The sequence below is a fragment of the Pelobates fuscus genome, chromosome 6 (assembly GCF_036172605.1).
Source record: "Pelobates fuscus isolate aPelFus1 chromosome 6, aPelFus1.pri, whole genome shotgun sequence".
Taxonomy (NCBI): Eukaryota; Metazoa; Chordata; class Amphibia; order Anura; family Pelobatidae; genus Pelobates; species Pelobates fuscus.
In genome coordinates, this window is record NC_086322.1 from 258074105 (window position 1) to 258090583 (window position 16479).

General features: G+C 43.8%; 1 protein-coding gene across 1 annotated transcript in view; it reads left to right on the forward strand.

Moving 5' to 3' along the window:
* Positions 1-239: 239 nt before the first annotated feature.
* Positions 240-16479, forward strand: part of EVPL (envoplakin) — a 73132-nt gene continuing 56892 nt past the window's right edge. The window contains exons 1-2 of the mRNA XM_063459023.1: positions 240-463; positions 13044-13184. The gene's annotated coding sequence lies outside the window, so the exon portion shown is untranslated. The remainder of the gene's footprint in view (positions 464-13043; positions 13185-16479) is intronic.

Here is a 16479-nt window from a genome sequence, read left to right on the forward strand (position 1 = left end):
AGCGCTGTGGAATTTGTTGGTGCTTAAATAATAATAATATGAAAAAAATGGGTTTATAACAGAGGAGAGAAGGGCAGGGGGACAGAGCATTCTTATCTAGAACATTTATAAGTGCATTCCTGTGGCAGGACAATCATTAAATAGAACTGTTTCACAATCCAGCTTGCAGAGTAGCAATAAACTGGTTAGAACTTCCTCTCTCCCAACACATACCTGGGTCTTTCTTCCTGTCTCCAAATCTGTGTTCCCTTCCATCCCCTCCACTAATCCAGTACCTCACCTCTTCTCTACCTGAGACACCACACCTGTACCTTGCCTCCCTCCCTCCTTGAACAGTGGTCTGGACACATACCAATCATTCCAGCCGAATTCTGCATTACCTGCGTGCTTTCTTTGTGGGCTAGGATGTGGGAGGCGGAGAGACAAGGGACACGGAAAAGCTAAAGTCCCAACATTGGAACAGGTAAAGGCAGGGAGGGACTGACTTTACTTTCTTTTCACTGATACCTTATACTCTCTGCATTGCAGAAGCTATGTGTGTAGGGTTAAAACATCATATACTACATGATTCTCACACCGTACAGGTAAAGAGTACTACTGCCTAAAGCACTGAAACACGGGATGTAAGTAGGGTCAAGGTAATACCTGTTAATGGCTACCTGAGTAAAAGTACAATCCCTATACATAGGCTAAGGCCAAACTCGCTCATTTTACTATGTACACAAAGCCAATTTCTATGTACAGAGCAGAATACAGTATGTTCATAGAACAAATATCAATGCATAGATAATATGTAAATTGTAAAAGCGGTAGCACAAAATATTACTATACAGAAAGCAATGTCTTTCTAAATATAAAACAATTGTTATCTAATTTGAGGTATTTTTGTAATGGTAAAAAAATATATAGTACAACATATATTTCAGACAAAAGGATATGTGAAGTGAAAAGGATTTGTTATGATTTATTTTACTGTATTTATTAAATTACCATTAAAACATTAAAGAGGCACTCCAGAGCCCTAATACGGTTTAGCTTGCTGAAGTACTTTATGTGTAAAGAGTGTCTCCTCTTTTTTCATTTTACAAAATGTGCAGATTTCAATAGAAATTGGTGCTTTTATAAATGAATCTTGTTAGACCCCCAATGGCTGTCAGACAACAGGTCCTGTTACTTCCTAATTTGGTTAGCTGAGTGGCGCTAAACTCATGAGGCTGCAATTGCCCAGAGCACCTGCTTTGCAAAAACTTCTCATTGAACTGCATTGGGAAGTCTGCGATTGGACAGTTACAGGAAGTCTTCTCTGGAGAAAAATGGGAGGGCTTGCAAAGGCAGCAGACAAGAGAATTGAAACTTTTGCAAGCTGTTTTTAGATATAACTCCAATAACAAGTATGCATGCATACTTTAATTCGAGTTATGTCTACAGAACAGTGATTTAATTTATTTATCATGTATTTATTTATTTGGGCAATGCAATGTCCCTGTATATATAATACTAAATTTAGATACATTGTGGTTTACATAGAGATTTAAAAATTCTAAGCACAAGACCTCCTTGGTTCTGGTGTTCTGCATTCCACCTTGGATGTCAGTCTCCCACCACCCACCAACCGCATTGTTTCTATTCTGATTCTTTCTTTTCTCTCCCTACAATATTGGGCTTTTGTAAGTGTCTTTGTTAAAAGAGGGTGACTTGTTTTAGTGTGAATGTACAAAAACTGAATTTGAGTGCAAGTCTTCAGAACAACTTAGATCCTAAATTAAAATAATGTCTAGAAAACACAGTACTCTTTAACCCATTAAGGACACATGACATGTGTGACATGTCATGATTCCCTTTTATTCCAGAAGTTTGGTCCTTAAGGGGTTAAAGCTTGTAATTTCAATAGCTAATAAACTAACTGAAGTGAACCTCACTGACTCAATATTTATATTTCTGCAATAATTATTACATTTACAAACATATTATGTTCTGCTTCACCATACTCAGTTTAATATATAAATATTATTGCTTAATATTTTCCCTATTAATTTTTAACAACCATGAACAAAAAAAAAATAATTTAATATATTCTCCCATTCATATTTTCCAAGGCCCTACTAATTCTAGCTTCTAGTTCTTGTAAGGTTAAATGAACACTATAGGTTTAGGAAAACAAACATGTATTCCTGATCCTATAGTGTTAAAAACACCATCTAGCCCCTTGCCCCTCCTCCCTCCTAAATATAGCAACATCTTACCTGTATTCTTCGCCCCTGATCTGCCTTCTTGGCTGACATCATCAGAAGTGATAATCTCAGCCAATCACAATGCTTTCCCAAAGGAAAGGAGGTGGACGCGAGGGTGGAGCCAAATGTTGCCCTGGCCAATCAGCATCTCCTCAAAGAGATGCATCGAATCAATGCATCTCTATGAGAAATGTTCAGTGTCTCCATGCAGAGAGTGGAGATGCTGAAAATCCGTCCTGCCACAGGAAGCACTTCTAGTAAACATCTGAGGAATGGCCACTGGAGCTGTCCCTATGCTGTAATGTAAATACTGCCTTGTCTCTGAAAAAACAGTGTTTACTGCAAAAAGCCTGAAAGGACTGACTATTCTCACCAGAACAAATACAATAAGCTGTAGTTGTTCTGTTGACTATAGTGTCCCTTTAATGTAAGGTGGAACAATACTTTCAAGTTGAAATTCTGTCTTTTACTATAATAAACCATTTCTAGGTTAAATGAAGGGAACATTTTAAACAATTGAAATAACTCACCCCATAGTAAGATACATTTAGAGCACTTCATCCATAATTCCCAAACGTTTGTTCAGTTATGAAAATATATTTTCTATTACTTGTCCAAATTTTTATTCACTTGACTACTTCTGACTATACAGTCACTGTACTTAAATGGACTGAAGTGGTCTGGGTGCCAGGTCCCTCAGGTTTTAACCCTTCAGATGCAAATATAGCAGTTTCAGACATGGGCGTAGGAACCGGGGGGGATGGGGGGGACGCATCCCCCCCAGCAAATCATGCGGGGGGGACAGGTAATGGGGAAATCCCCCCCAGCTCCGCCGGCCCCCCTTCTGCTGCAGCCGCCCGAGCGCTCTGCAGAGAGCCTCAGGCAGCTGCAGCTCTGCCCGGGCTGGTGCGTCCATGAGGGCGCACCGCCCGGGCGCAGCCAGAGGAGAGGGGCTGACAGGAGGGAAGCGCTCAGCGCTCCCTCCTGTCATTCCCTCACTGTAGCATGGCCGAGCCCTGTATAGTCCGCCGGTACAGGGAGAATCTGTCTCCTGTACCCGGCCGGACTAACAGGAAGTGAACACTGAGTGTGCACTTCCTGTTAGTCCGCCGGATACAGGAAACAAAAGCTCCCTGTACCCGCGGACAGTACACAGCTCGGCCACGCTACAACACAGGTAGGGGAGGGGGGAAGAAAGAAACAAGGAGGGGGGGGGGATAAAGAAAGAGGGAGGGAGGGGGGGATAGAGAAACAGGGAGGGAGGGGGGGGATAAAGAAACAGGGAGGGAGGGGGGGATAAAGAAACAGGGAGGGAGGGAGGGGGGAATAAAGAAACAGGGACGGAGGGGGATAAAGAAACAGGGAGGGGGGATAAAGAAACAGGTAGGGGGGATAAAGAAACAGGGAGGGGGGATAAAGAAACAGGGAGGGAGGGGGGGATAAAGAAACAGGGAGGGGGAAAGAAACAGGGAGGGGGAAAGAAACAGGGAGGGGGGAAAGAAACGGGGAGGGGGAGAAAGAAACAGGGAGGGAGGGGGAGAAAAAAACAGGGAGGGAGGGGGAGAAAAAAACAGGGAGGGAGGGGGAGAAAGAAACAGGGAGGGAGGGGGAGAAAGAAACAGGGAGGGAGGGGGGGAGAAAGAAACGGAGGGGGATAAAGAAACAGGGAGGGAGGGGGGGATAAAGAAACAGGGAGGGGGGATAAAGAAACAGGGAGGGAGGGGGGGATAAAGAAACAGGGAGGGGGGATAAAGAAACAGGGAGGGAGGGAGGGGGATAAAGAAACAGGGAGGGGGGATAAAGAAACAGGGAGGGAGGGGGGGAAAGAAACAGGGAGGGAGGGGGGGGAAGAAACAGGGAGGGAGGGGGGGGAAGAAACAGGGAGGGAGGGGGGGAGAAAGAAACAGGGAGGGAGGGGGGAGAAAGAAACAGGGAGGGAGGGGGGGAGAAAGAAACAGGGAGGGAGGGGGGAGAAAGAAACAGGGAGGGAGGGGGGAGAAAGAAACAGGGAGGGAGGGGGGAGAAAGAAACAGGGAGGGAGGGGGGGAGAAAGAAACAGGGAGGGAGGGGGGAGAAAGAAACAGGGAGGGAGAGGGGGAGAAAGAAACAGGGAGGGAGGGGGGGAGAAAGAAACAGGGAGGGAGGGGGGAGAAAGAAACAGGGAGGGAGAGGGGGGAGAAAGAAACAGGGAGGGAGAGGGGGGAGAAAGAAACAGGGAGGGAGAGGGGGGAGAAAGAAACAGGGAGGGAGAGGGGGGAGAAAGAAACAGGGAGGGAGAGGGGGGAGAAAGAAACAGGGAGGGAGAGGGGGGAGAAAGAAACAGGGAGGGAGAGGGGGGAGAAAGAAACAGGGAGGGTGAGGGGGAGAAAGAAACAAGGAGGGAGAGGGGAGAAAGAAACAGGGAGGGAGGGGGGAGAAAGAAACAGGGAGGGGGGAGAAAGAAACAGGGAGGGAGGGGCGGAGAAAGAAACAGGGAGGGGGGAGAAAGAAACAGGGAGGGGGGGATAAAGAAACAGGGAGGGAGGGGGGGAGAAAGAAACAGGGAGGGAGGGGGGGATAAAGAAACAGGGAGGGAGGGGGGGAGAAAGAAACAGGGAGGGAGGGGGGAGAAAGAAACAGGGAGGGAGGGGGGAGAAAGAAACAGGGAGGGGGGGAGAAAGAAACAGGGAGGGAGGGGGGAGAAAGAAACAGGGAGGGGGGGAGAAAGAAACAGGGAGGGAGGGGCGGAGAAAGAAACAGGGAGGGGGGGAGAAAGAAACAGGGAGGGGGGAGAAAGAAACAGGGAGGGAGGGGGAGAAAGAAACAGGGAGGGAGGGGGGGAGAAAGAAACAGGGAGGGAGGGGGGGATAAAGAAACAGGGAGGGAGGGGGGGAGAAAGAAACAGGGAGGGAGGGGGGAGAAAGAAACAGGGAGGGAGGGGGGGAGAAAGAAACAGGGAGGGGGGGAGAAAGAAACAGGGAGGGAGGGGCGGAGAAAGAAACAGGGAGGGGGGGAGAAAGAAACAGGGGGGGGGAGAAAGAAACAGGGAGGGAGGGGGGGATAAAGAAACAGGGAGGGAGGGGGATAAAGAAACAGGGAGGGAGGGAGGGGGGATAAAGAAACAGGGAGGGGGGATAAAGAAACAAGAAGGGAGGGGGATAAAGAAACAGGGAGGGAGGGGGGAGAAAGAAACAGGGAGGGAGGGGGGAGAAAGAAACAGGGAGGGAGGGGGAGAAAGAAACAGGGAGGGAGGGGGGGAGAAAGAAACAGGGAGGGAGGGGGGGAGAAAGAAACAGGGAGGGAGAGGGGGGAGAAAGAAACAGGGAGGGAGAGGGGGGAGAAAGAAGCAGGGAGGGAGAGGGGGAGAAAGAAACAGGGAGGGGGAGGGGGGAGAAAGAAGCAGGGAGGGAGAGGGGGAGAAAGAAGCAGGGAGGGAGAGGGGGAGAAAGAAGCAGGGAGGAGGGGGGGAGAAAGAAACAGGGAGGGAGGGGGGGGAGAAAGAAACAGGGAGGGGGGGAGAAAGAAACAGGGAGGGAGGGGCGGAGAAAGAAACAGGGAGGGAGTAGGGGGAGAAAGAAACAGGGAGGGAGGGGGGGAGACAGAAACAGGGAGGGAGTAGGGGGGGAGAAAGAAACAGGGAGGGGGGGAGAAAGAAACAGGGGGAGAAAGAAACAGGGAGGGAGGGGGAGAGAAACAGGGGGGGGAGAAACAGGGAGGGAGGGGGGACAGGGAGGGAGGGGGGGGAGAAAGAAAGAAACGAGGGGGGGAGAAAGTGAGTGACAAGGGGGGGACGGAGGGAGAGAGGGGGAGAAAGAGTGACAAGGGAGGGGGAGAGAGAGTGACAAGGGAGGGGGAGAGAGAGTGACAAGGGAGGGGGAGAGAGAGAGAGTGACAAGGGAGGGGGAGAGAGAGTGACAAGGGAGGGGGAGAAAGAGAGTGACAAGGGAGGGGGAGAAAGAGAGTGACGAGTGAGAGAGATTGACATCCATCACACACACACACAATCACACAATCATGCCACCCTTACACACACAGAAACACACAATTCATCCTTACACACACTCAATGCACCCCGTGCACACACACACAATCATGCAATCCTTACACACACAGAAACACACAATGCATTCCTTACACACACTCAATGCACCCCGTACACACACTCAATGCACCCCTTACAGACGCACACACTGCATCCCGTACATACACAGAATCACACCTTGCAGCCCTTACACATACAAACACAGATTCACACAATGCATTCCTTACACACATATCAGGACATCCCCTACACACTCCACCCCCTGTGAACAAACTCATTGGTGGAACGTGAAAGTGGACCCTGGGACCCAGACCTTGAGCTGTGTAAAGGGCCCCCAAAAAATGGAGCTGATTCCCGTTCTCACAGAACATTGATTTTTGGGACCACAGTTACAAACAGCCTCCAGAGAGCCTGTTCTACACCAGACCAGTGGAGCCAGACTGCAGCTAGAGTCCAACATCATCCTCATCTGGTTGTAAGTAGGCAATCTAGCATATTATTCGTGGCACTAATCTCTAATTTACCTCACATTAAAGAAACACTATAGTCCCCAGAAGCACTGCAGCTTAATGTAGTGGTTCTGGTGTCTATAGCCTGTCCCTGCAGGCCTTTTAATGTAAACACGGCGGCACTCCAGCACTGGCGTTAGTTAACATGGCAGAAAAATAATTGGAAAGGGTTAGGGGGGCTACTAATAAGGATAGGGGGAGAGGGGTAGGTAGAAAAATAATTGGAAGGGTTTAGGGGGGGCTACTAATATGGATGGGAGGAGGGGGGAGGTAGAAAAATTATTGGAAGGGGTTAGGGGAGTACTAATATGAATGGAAGAGGTAGGGTGGGTTATAATATGCATGGAAGGGGTTAGGGGGTACTAATATGCATGGAAGGGGTAGGGGGTTAAAATGCGTGGAAGGGGTAGGTGGGGTTCTTTTGTGCATGGAAGGGGTATGGGTGGTTTTAATATTCATGGGAAGGGTAGGGGTGGTTCTAATCAGGAGGATCCCGGCGCTGTATACGGGTAAGTAAAACCCCTTCCTTGTAGTGACCCTTTAATGTTATTATTTAATCATTTATATAGCGACTGCAAATTCCGTAGCGCTGTACAATGGGATAAACAACTCCTAGTTTACGGAATAAGAATATACCCGGCGAGTAAAAATGCTATCCCCCCCAGATTTTTTTGGGTTCCTACGCCCATGGTTTCAGAGAAACTGCTATGTTTACATTTGGGGTTAATCCAGCCTCTAGTGGATGTCTTTCAGACAGCCAGTAGAGGCGCATCTGCGACGCTGGAGGCACATTTTGCCTCCATCAATGCTTTCCTATGGACACTTTGAATGCGTGCGCGGCACTTGCCATTCGGCTCCACTGACGTCGGCGGGGGAGGAGAGGTCACCAGCGCCGAGGGAGCCCGGCGCTGGAATAAGGTAAGCTGCTGACGGTTTTAACCCCTTCAGCGCCACGGGAGGGGGTACCCTCAGGGCACTATTGTGTCAGGAAAACTGCTTTGTTTTCCTGACACTATAGCGATCCTTTAAATGTAAGGGACACTACAGTAGCTGAAGTGGTTTAAATGTCCCTTCAGGCTTATTTATTAAAGTGGTGAAATGAGAAATCGGCAGTGTTTATAAACCACCTTAATTTTCTGCCTTACTCACTCAGAAGTTCAATGTGTGGGTGGTTCTCAAAGAGAATCATTGGTTTTAATGCTGTACTATAAGAAACATTGTTCGCAGCTCATGACGATTACCACTCATGTGCCATGTATCCTAATACTTCTCCGTGAAAAGCATCTGATTAAACACAACGCAGCTGAGCTGTATTGAGGAGACTCTCCTGTTCGTGAAATAAAAGGGGGTTTACTTGATTGTAATCATTACAAATTTTGAAATTAGTGGTCTGGTAAACTAAACCGTTTAAAGGTACTCTAGTCACCCAGACCACTTCAGCTACCTGACCAACTTAGCCTTGGAATGTAAATCATTGCAATCTGAAAAAAAAACACTGACCAGGAGAGGTGCTCCTGATAGAGAGTTTACCTGAATTTAGGTCGCTTAATTACGCTGGATGTCCTCATGCTCTGAAATAAATTCCCATAGGAAAGCATTGATTCAATGATTTCCTATGGAGAAGGCCTAATGGGCTCGCCGCACCATAGGCCCCCCATCGGATGACATCAGAGGGGGCGGAGCACCAACCCAGCACAAAGGGGAATCAGTGCTGGAATCAGGTGAGTAAATAAAGGGGTATTTAACCCTTTACATGCTGGAAGGGAGGTAGGAGGGGGAGGGGGGACAGAGGGCATTATAGTTTTTAAAATACAGATTTGTATTCCAACCTAAAAATATATATTTTTATTTTTCATTTGTGCGTTCCTTTAATGGATCTCTATAAGTGAATGATTAGCAATATCAATAAAGGGCAAACAAAGTAATAAAATAATAAACAGAAAAGCAAATCCCCAAACAAAATACCTAGACATTGGAAGTCCCAAGATGTGCCATCTCTCAGGGAAGTTTTTAATTTGATTTTAGAAAACAAGGCAAACTAATTATCACATAGAGCTAATATGCGTGGTTTCCCAATATTAAAATACAATTGGGATAAGTGGGAAGAAAAAATCAAAACAGCATATGGTCTTTGACATATTTGTTATTAACCCCTTAAGTCCGGAGGGCGTACTATTACGTCCTTTTAAAAGCGGCTCTAAACGCCGCCGGACGTAATAGTACGCCCTCCGGTTTTTAGTAACTTACCCGGTCGCCGGTGGTCCCACGCCGGCGATCGCGGTTGGGGGGACTCCCAGGGAGCCCCCCCGCGGCACATCTTCCTCCTCCGGTGCCTCCCGGTCATGTGAGAGTGAGGTCCTTGCGAGGACCTCACAATCACATGGCCGGGATAGCTGGCTCAGGCATTGCCAGCAGGGGGACCAACTGTAATGACAGTTGGTCCCCCTGCTGGCTGAAAATAAAATTTAAATGAGTTAAACAAGTGTAAAAAAAAAATATATACTTAGATCATATATATATATATTATATATATATATGATCTAAGTATATATATACACATATACATACACACACATACACCGTCTAGGTGTATTTTAATATTAATATATATATAATTATATATATATATTAATATCAAATTACACGTAGACTGATACTGATTAAATATATATATATAATTATTGTTATATATATATTTATAAATAATATAAAAAAAATTAATATGTAAATACGTAAAAAAATAAAATAAAATAAATAATTAAAAATAAAATATTAAAAAATATATAGATGTGTTTTATTTCGTTCTAACTGTATTGTGATATTAATATATATATATATTTATATCAAAATACACGTAGAACGAAATAATATATATATCTATATACATAAATATATACGTATATATCACTATATATATACCTATATATAAATAAAAATATTTTAAAAAAAATATATATATATATACGTATATATACACATATGTATATATATACATATATTAATTCTACACATATATTTATGTAATAATTTTACATAATTAGGTATCCTAATTAATTACAATTAGCGGGACCTGCCTGACCACCCATGCCGAAAGTATAGGGAATTTAATTTGCTAGCACTATATTTAACCCTATAACTTTCCAAGACACCATAAAACCTGTACATGGGGGGTACTGTTTTACTCGGGAGACTTCGCTGAACACAAATATTAGTGTTTCAAAACAGTAAAATGTACAACCATGATATCGCCAGTAAAAGTGACGTTTTTTGCATTTTTCACGCACAAACAGCACTTACAGGGACGATATTATTGCTGCAATACTTTTTACTGTTTTGAAACACAAATATTTGTGTTCAGCGAAGTCTCCTGAGTACAACAGTACCCCTCATGTACAGGTTTTATGGTGTTTTCAAAAATTACAGCGTCAAATATAAGGCTTGTGTTTAATTTTTTTCACATTAAAATTCGCCAGATTGCTTACGTTGCCTTTATGACCCTATGGTAGCCCAAGAATGAAAATTACCCCTATGATGGCATACCATTTGCAATAGTAGACAACCAAAGGTATTGCAAATGGGGTATGTCCAGTCTTTTTTAGTAGCCACTTAGTCACAAACACTGGCCAAAATTGGCGTTTTTTGCATTTTTCACACACAAACAAATACGAACGCTAACTTTGGCCAGTGTTTGTGACCAAATGGCTACTAAAAAAGACTGGACATCGCTTATTTGCAATACCTTGGGTCGTCTACTATTGCAAATGGTATGCCATTATGGGTGTAAATTTAATTCCTGGGCTACTATACAGTCTCAAAGGCAACGTAACCAATCTGGCGAATTTAAATTTCAAATGTAACACGCTATATTTGACCCTGTAACTTCCCAAAACACCATAAAACCTGTACATAGGGGGTACTGTTTTACACGTGAGACTTTGCTGAATACAAATATGTGTATTTTATTGCAGTAAAAGCAAACAGTATTATGACATTGACAGTTAAAATGTCATGTAGAACGAAAAAAATAAAAAAAAATCTTATTTTGTCCCATTTTTTTCATATTAAATTATGTTTCATAGCTAAATATTTGATATTAAATGAAAGCCCTGTTTCCCCTGAATAAAATGATATATAATAAGGGGGGGTGCATTTAATATGAAAGAGGTGAATTATGGTTGGACAGACACAGGGCCGGCCTTAGGGGTGTGCGAGCTGTGCGGCCGCACAGGGCGCCATGGAGCAGGGGGCGCTGTGCGGCCGCACAGCCGGCCGGGATTTAAAAAAAAATAAAAAATTCTTTTTTTTAAAATTTGCACCGGGGGCGGAGCTTACCGTGCAGCGGGGGCGGAGCTAAAAGCGCCGGAAAACTGCTGCAGGGGAAGCAGGAAGGAGTCCCTGCTTCCCCACCAAACAGTCACCAGGAGCTGCACTGCCTCCACAATGAACTCCACAGGTAACTGTGTGATTGTCAGGTGAGTGTGACTCTCTGCCTGTGTGTATTACTGTCTGTGTGTGTGTGTATATGACTGTCTGCCTCTGTGTGTCTGTGTGTATAACTGTCTGTGTGTGTGTGTATGACTCTCTGCCTGTGTGTATTACTGTCTGTGTGTATGACTGTCTGCCTCTGTGTGTCTGTGTGTATGACTGTCTGCCTGTGTGTGTGTATTACTGTCTGTGTGTGTGTGTGTGTGTGTGTGTGACTGTCTGCCTCTGTGTGTCTGTGTATATGACTGTCTGCCTCTGTGTGTCTGTGTGTATTACTGTCTGTGTGTGTGTGTATGACTCTCTGCCTGTGTGTATTACTGTCTGTGTGTATGACTGTCTGCCTCTGTGTGTCTGTGTGTATAACTGTCTGCCTGTGTGTGTGTGTTTGTGTGTATTACTGTCTGTGTGTGTGTATCTGTGTGTATGACTGTCTGCGTGTGTCTGTGTGTATGACTGTCTGCGTGTGTGTGTGTATGACTGTCTGCCTCTGTGTGTGTCTGTGTGTATGACTGTGTGTGTCTGTGTGTATTACTGTCTGCCTCTGTGTGTGTCTGTGTGTATTACTGTCTGTGTCTGTGTGTATGACTGACTGTCTGCCTGTGTGTGTCTGTGTGTGTGTGTGTGTGTGTGAGACTGTCTGCCTTTGTGTGTCTGTGTGTGTGTGTATAACTGTCTGCCTGTGTGTGTGTATGGCCGTCTGACTCTGTGTGTGTGTGTGTGTGTGTGTGTGTCACATACAACCAATACACGCATATCACACACTGTTAATACACCCATTACAAATATTACACATAGCATACATATCACACACAGTCATCACACCTACTATCACATACACAGACAACACAAACATTACAGCATACATGGATGACGGGGGGGGGGGGGCGCTGTGAATATTTTTCGCACAGGGCGTCTAAATGCCTAAGGCCGGCCCTGGACAGACATATAGCGCAAATGCCAGGTTTTTTTTACGTTTTGTTTCGTTCACAACTTGTACATTTGGCTGCGGTGTTAAGGGGTTAAAGTGCATTGATGTAAAAACATATTTTTTATTTATTTTTTTTGCCATATACACTGTTATGCCTATTTTAATACTGGATGGTTATTCTCTTCCATTTCCAAGTTCCCCTTTCCTTCCTACCCCCAATACAATGTTTATATTCTTGTTGTTATACAAATATGTAAAACTTTAATAAAAATTATTTGAAAAGAAAAAAAAAATACACTAGTGAACAGTGCTCAACAGAGATAAGACATTTAAAAACAGTTTATATTACTAAAACCCAATTTGATTTAAAAATCCCAATAGAGTTCCTTCAGTTTGACTGTCATTCACTGTTTTTTTTTTGATCTGACGAATGGAATAAGACATGAATAAAATTGAGAATGAACGAAACCGAATAATCCTTAAATTCACTGTGTTATTGGGTCTTACATTGCTAAAATAAGATAGAATGAGACTCTGCAGGTTCTACGCATTATCAGGCAAAATAAGGCTCACTGCTCTTCTTCTAAACCTTGTACTGGGATGCAACTGGCCTTCAGGTTGTGGGAGTAGTGTTCCTGGCTATTTATTATTGGGACAGGGAGCAAACATATGATTCAGGGGGCTTGGCGACTCTTAGCTTCACTGTTATATTATTACACCCTCGCCTTGATCCCACTAGAAGTAAGGGAGCATGAGCATTTGACCGTATATATCTTGATGGCTTTGAGGACCTAGGGACCAATGATAAATCAATCCCTTATGACAATATGGGGCCTCCTTTATTTATGTATCTGTTGTGCTTATTTCAGAGTTGTATCACAGAATGTGAAAAAAACATCCTTTTTGGAGAATTTGGAGCGGAACAAGCTAGCACAGACCTAGATCTTCGTAAGATCAGAAATGTACGGGTGTTTTGCAATCATATTTTCTAATGCTTGACCCTTCCGCAGGTTTGTGATTTTGTTTGTTTGTTTGCTTGTTGTTGTCCTTCTTTTCTTATTACTTTGGGAAAACTTTAGTGGTTGGCATGTATTTTATTTAATCTGCTAAGGTATCTCCGAGGGTAGTTCTGAATAAAAGCTTTATAACTTTTCAAATAGGGTTTTTTGTTGAGGGTACACACTAAATCGACCCCCATGGAAGAGAGACACGTGAGAGAGTCACCCAATACTCAGAGATTGTAAGCTTATTTGAGCAGGACTTTCAAATATCCCAATTTTATAATTGTCAAGCCTTGCAGAATAATATGCTGGTGATACATAAACATACTAATGTATGAAAATATGTAAGAGTGTTTCTGTAACTGTCTGTGAGAGTTATTCTAAAAGTATTTGAACAGTATGTGACAATCATAAAGAGGAACCGTGGTGGACATTTGTTTGATAGCAAAGACAGATCCCTTGATGGTGAAACCCCAGCAGTGAATACAGGTAATTGGAACAGAAAGCCATAGCAGAAACAAAATAGCAATCGCATAGCATGAAGGTAGAGAAAAAATTGAAAGATAAACGGAAAATACTGGGAAGATAGAGCATAAGGAAATGAGAACTAGATAAGATAGATTTGGAAAGGAAAACTGATACAACTAAAAATAGACAAAACAGAAGAGAAAACAACTTGGTAAATAAAAGAGGAAATAGATACTGGGCTATAGAGAAAGTGGCAAACATTAGACAGAGAATATAAAGGAATTGGACAAGAGAATGTTCCACAAAGATAGGTCAGAGTTCGAGAAACTTTGGCTTATTGCTTCTATAGTTCTTCTGGAATTATTATTAATATTATTGATAAAACGCCAACAAATTCGGTAGCACTGTACAACAGGTGGACTGGCAAGTATTTGCAACAAGACGAGTTGGATGCACAGGAACAGAGGGTGTAGAGAGCCATGCTCAAAAGAGCTTACATTCTAGAGCAGGGGTGCCCAAACAAGAGATCCCCAGATGTTGTGGAACTACAAATCCCATTAATGCTTTGCAAGCATTTAGAATATCGTTAGAATGACAAAGCACCATGAGAGCTGTAGTTTTAAAACATCTGGGGATTTATCTTCTGGGCACCCATGTTCTAGAGGGAGAGGGGTAAAGTGGCACAGGAAGGGTAGGATGTAATTCATGAATGGGAAAAAGTAGCTTACTAAAATAGTTTATTGGATTACACAGTTGCAGGAGAGAAAGCATGGTGAGCTACCAAATACGGGGAGGGAAAGCTATAAACACTTTAATTGATATGCTTTCCTAAAGAAGTGAGTTTTAAATTATCTTTTGAAGTAACTGAGAATGGGTGAGAGTCTAACGGAACAGGGAAGAGAGTTCCATAGGAATGGCGCAGCTCTAGAGAAGTCTTGAAGGTGGGCGTCAGAGGTGCGAGTACGAACAGAGAAAAGACGCAAATCTTCGACAGAAGGTGGTGGCTTGGATGGGACATACTTGTGTATTATCGAGGATAGATAGGTAGGAGCAGCGTTATGCAGATGTTTATAAGCTTCTAAAGGATGGATGAATTAAAGCTACAGCTTATGTAAAGGATGGAGGGATATCTGTCCAGCTCTGTCTAGACATCTACGTTCAGGCCACAGGTTCTATGATTCCGAAAACCTCTGCTGTGCTGTTTTTATTTAAGTGGCGACTGAGTGTGAGAAAGCAAGAGACATGCTTTCAATAGCGTAGCTCCATCGTATCTAGTTTACTCAATGCTTTGTTTCATTTTTTACAGTACTGGCTAATTATTTGATTTATATATTTAATTATTATTGTATTTATGTATATAATTATTTTTGATTTACCAAGTAAGATACATTGAGATTTCTCTCGTTTTCAAGTATGTCCTGCAGGGAGCATACAAATACAATGGTACACGTATAATAGATATAATAGATGTATACAACGCAATTATAAATTAACAATGAGTGCAGCTGTTTCTGGTTCAATATCGATGGTTGGGGCTGTTTTCAGGCACTTCAGACTGGTGACAGATTTTATATTGTCTGGCAGGATATTCCATGTATGTGGAGCTCTAAAAGACAAAGCTGCTCAGCCGACCTCTTTATGGAGGTGGAGAATGGTAAATAAGGAGCAAAAAGTGGAACAGAGAATTTATTGCACATAGACTACCCCTTTAAAGGAGATGGTGGGAACCGCACTCAATCCCAGCGGCCAAGGGTGCTCCGGATCAGGACCAGCAATCCCAGAATTATACACGAAAGAAGAAAGGACCACAGGCACTCCAAATTGAAACCGTATGCAGATTTATTAGGAAAAAATGCAACGCCAAGCAACGTTTCGACCAACAAAGGTCTTTTTCCAGCTTGAAAAAGACCTTTGTTGGTCGAAACGTTGCTTGGCGTTGCATTTTTTCCTAATAAATCTGCATACGGTTTCAATTTGGAGTGCCTGTGGTCCTTTCTTCTTTCGTGTACCCCTTTAAAGGGACTCTATGGGCACCCAGGTAATTTAATCTCAAGGTAGTGGCCATGTTACTACTGTCTGTTTAACCCAGCAATGTAAAGCATTGCTGTTCTGCAGGAATGGCAATCTTAACATTGCAGGGTTTAAATGCCTCTAGTGACATCCATCTACAAGAGGCGCTTCCTCTGAAGAAGCCGAGTAAAAGCTGGCTATTTCAGATATCAGATGGACTCATAGAAACCATCTTTCATGTCAGTGTTTCAATAACTTCAAAGAGGAGTACTTTTATTTTTATATTGGCATTTTCTTGTTATGCGCTAACCTTGGTCCATAGTACGTTTCATTTTTTTGCAATGGCCTACTTTAATCCATTGTATTCAGGCCAATAGAACGTGTCACTTAAAGGACCACTCTAGGCACCCAGACCACTTCAGCTTAATGAGGTGGTCTGGGTGCCAGGTCCTTCTAGGGTTAACCCATTTTTTCATAAACATAGCAGTTTCAGAGAAACTGCTATGTTTATGAATGGGTTAAGCCTTCCCCCTATGTCCTCTAGTGGCTGTCTCATTGACAGCCGCTAGAGGCGCTTGCGTGATTCTCTCTGTGAAAATCACAGTGAGAGCACGCAAGCGTCCATAGGAAAGCATTATGAATGCTTTCCTATGTGACCGGCTGAATGCGCGCGCAGCTCTTGCCGCGCGTGCGCATTCAGCCGACGGGGAGGAGAAGAGGAGGATCGGAGGAGGAGAGCAGGAGGAGATCTCTCCGCCCAGCGCTGGAAAAAGGTAAGATTTAACCCCTTTCCCCTTTCCAGAGCCGGGCGGGAGGGGGTCCCTGA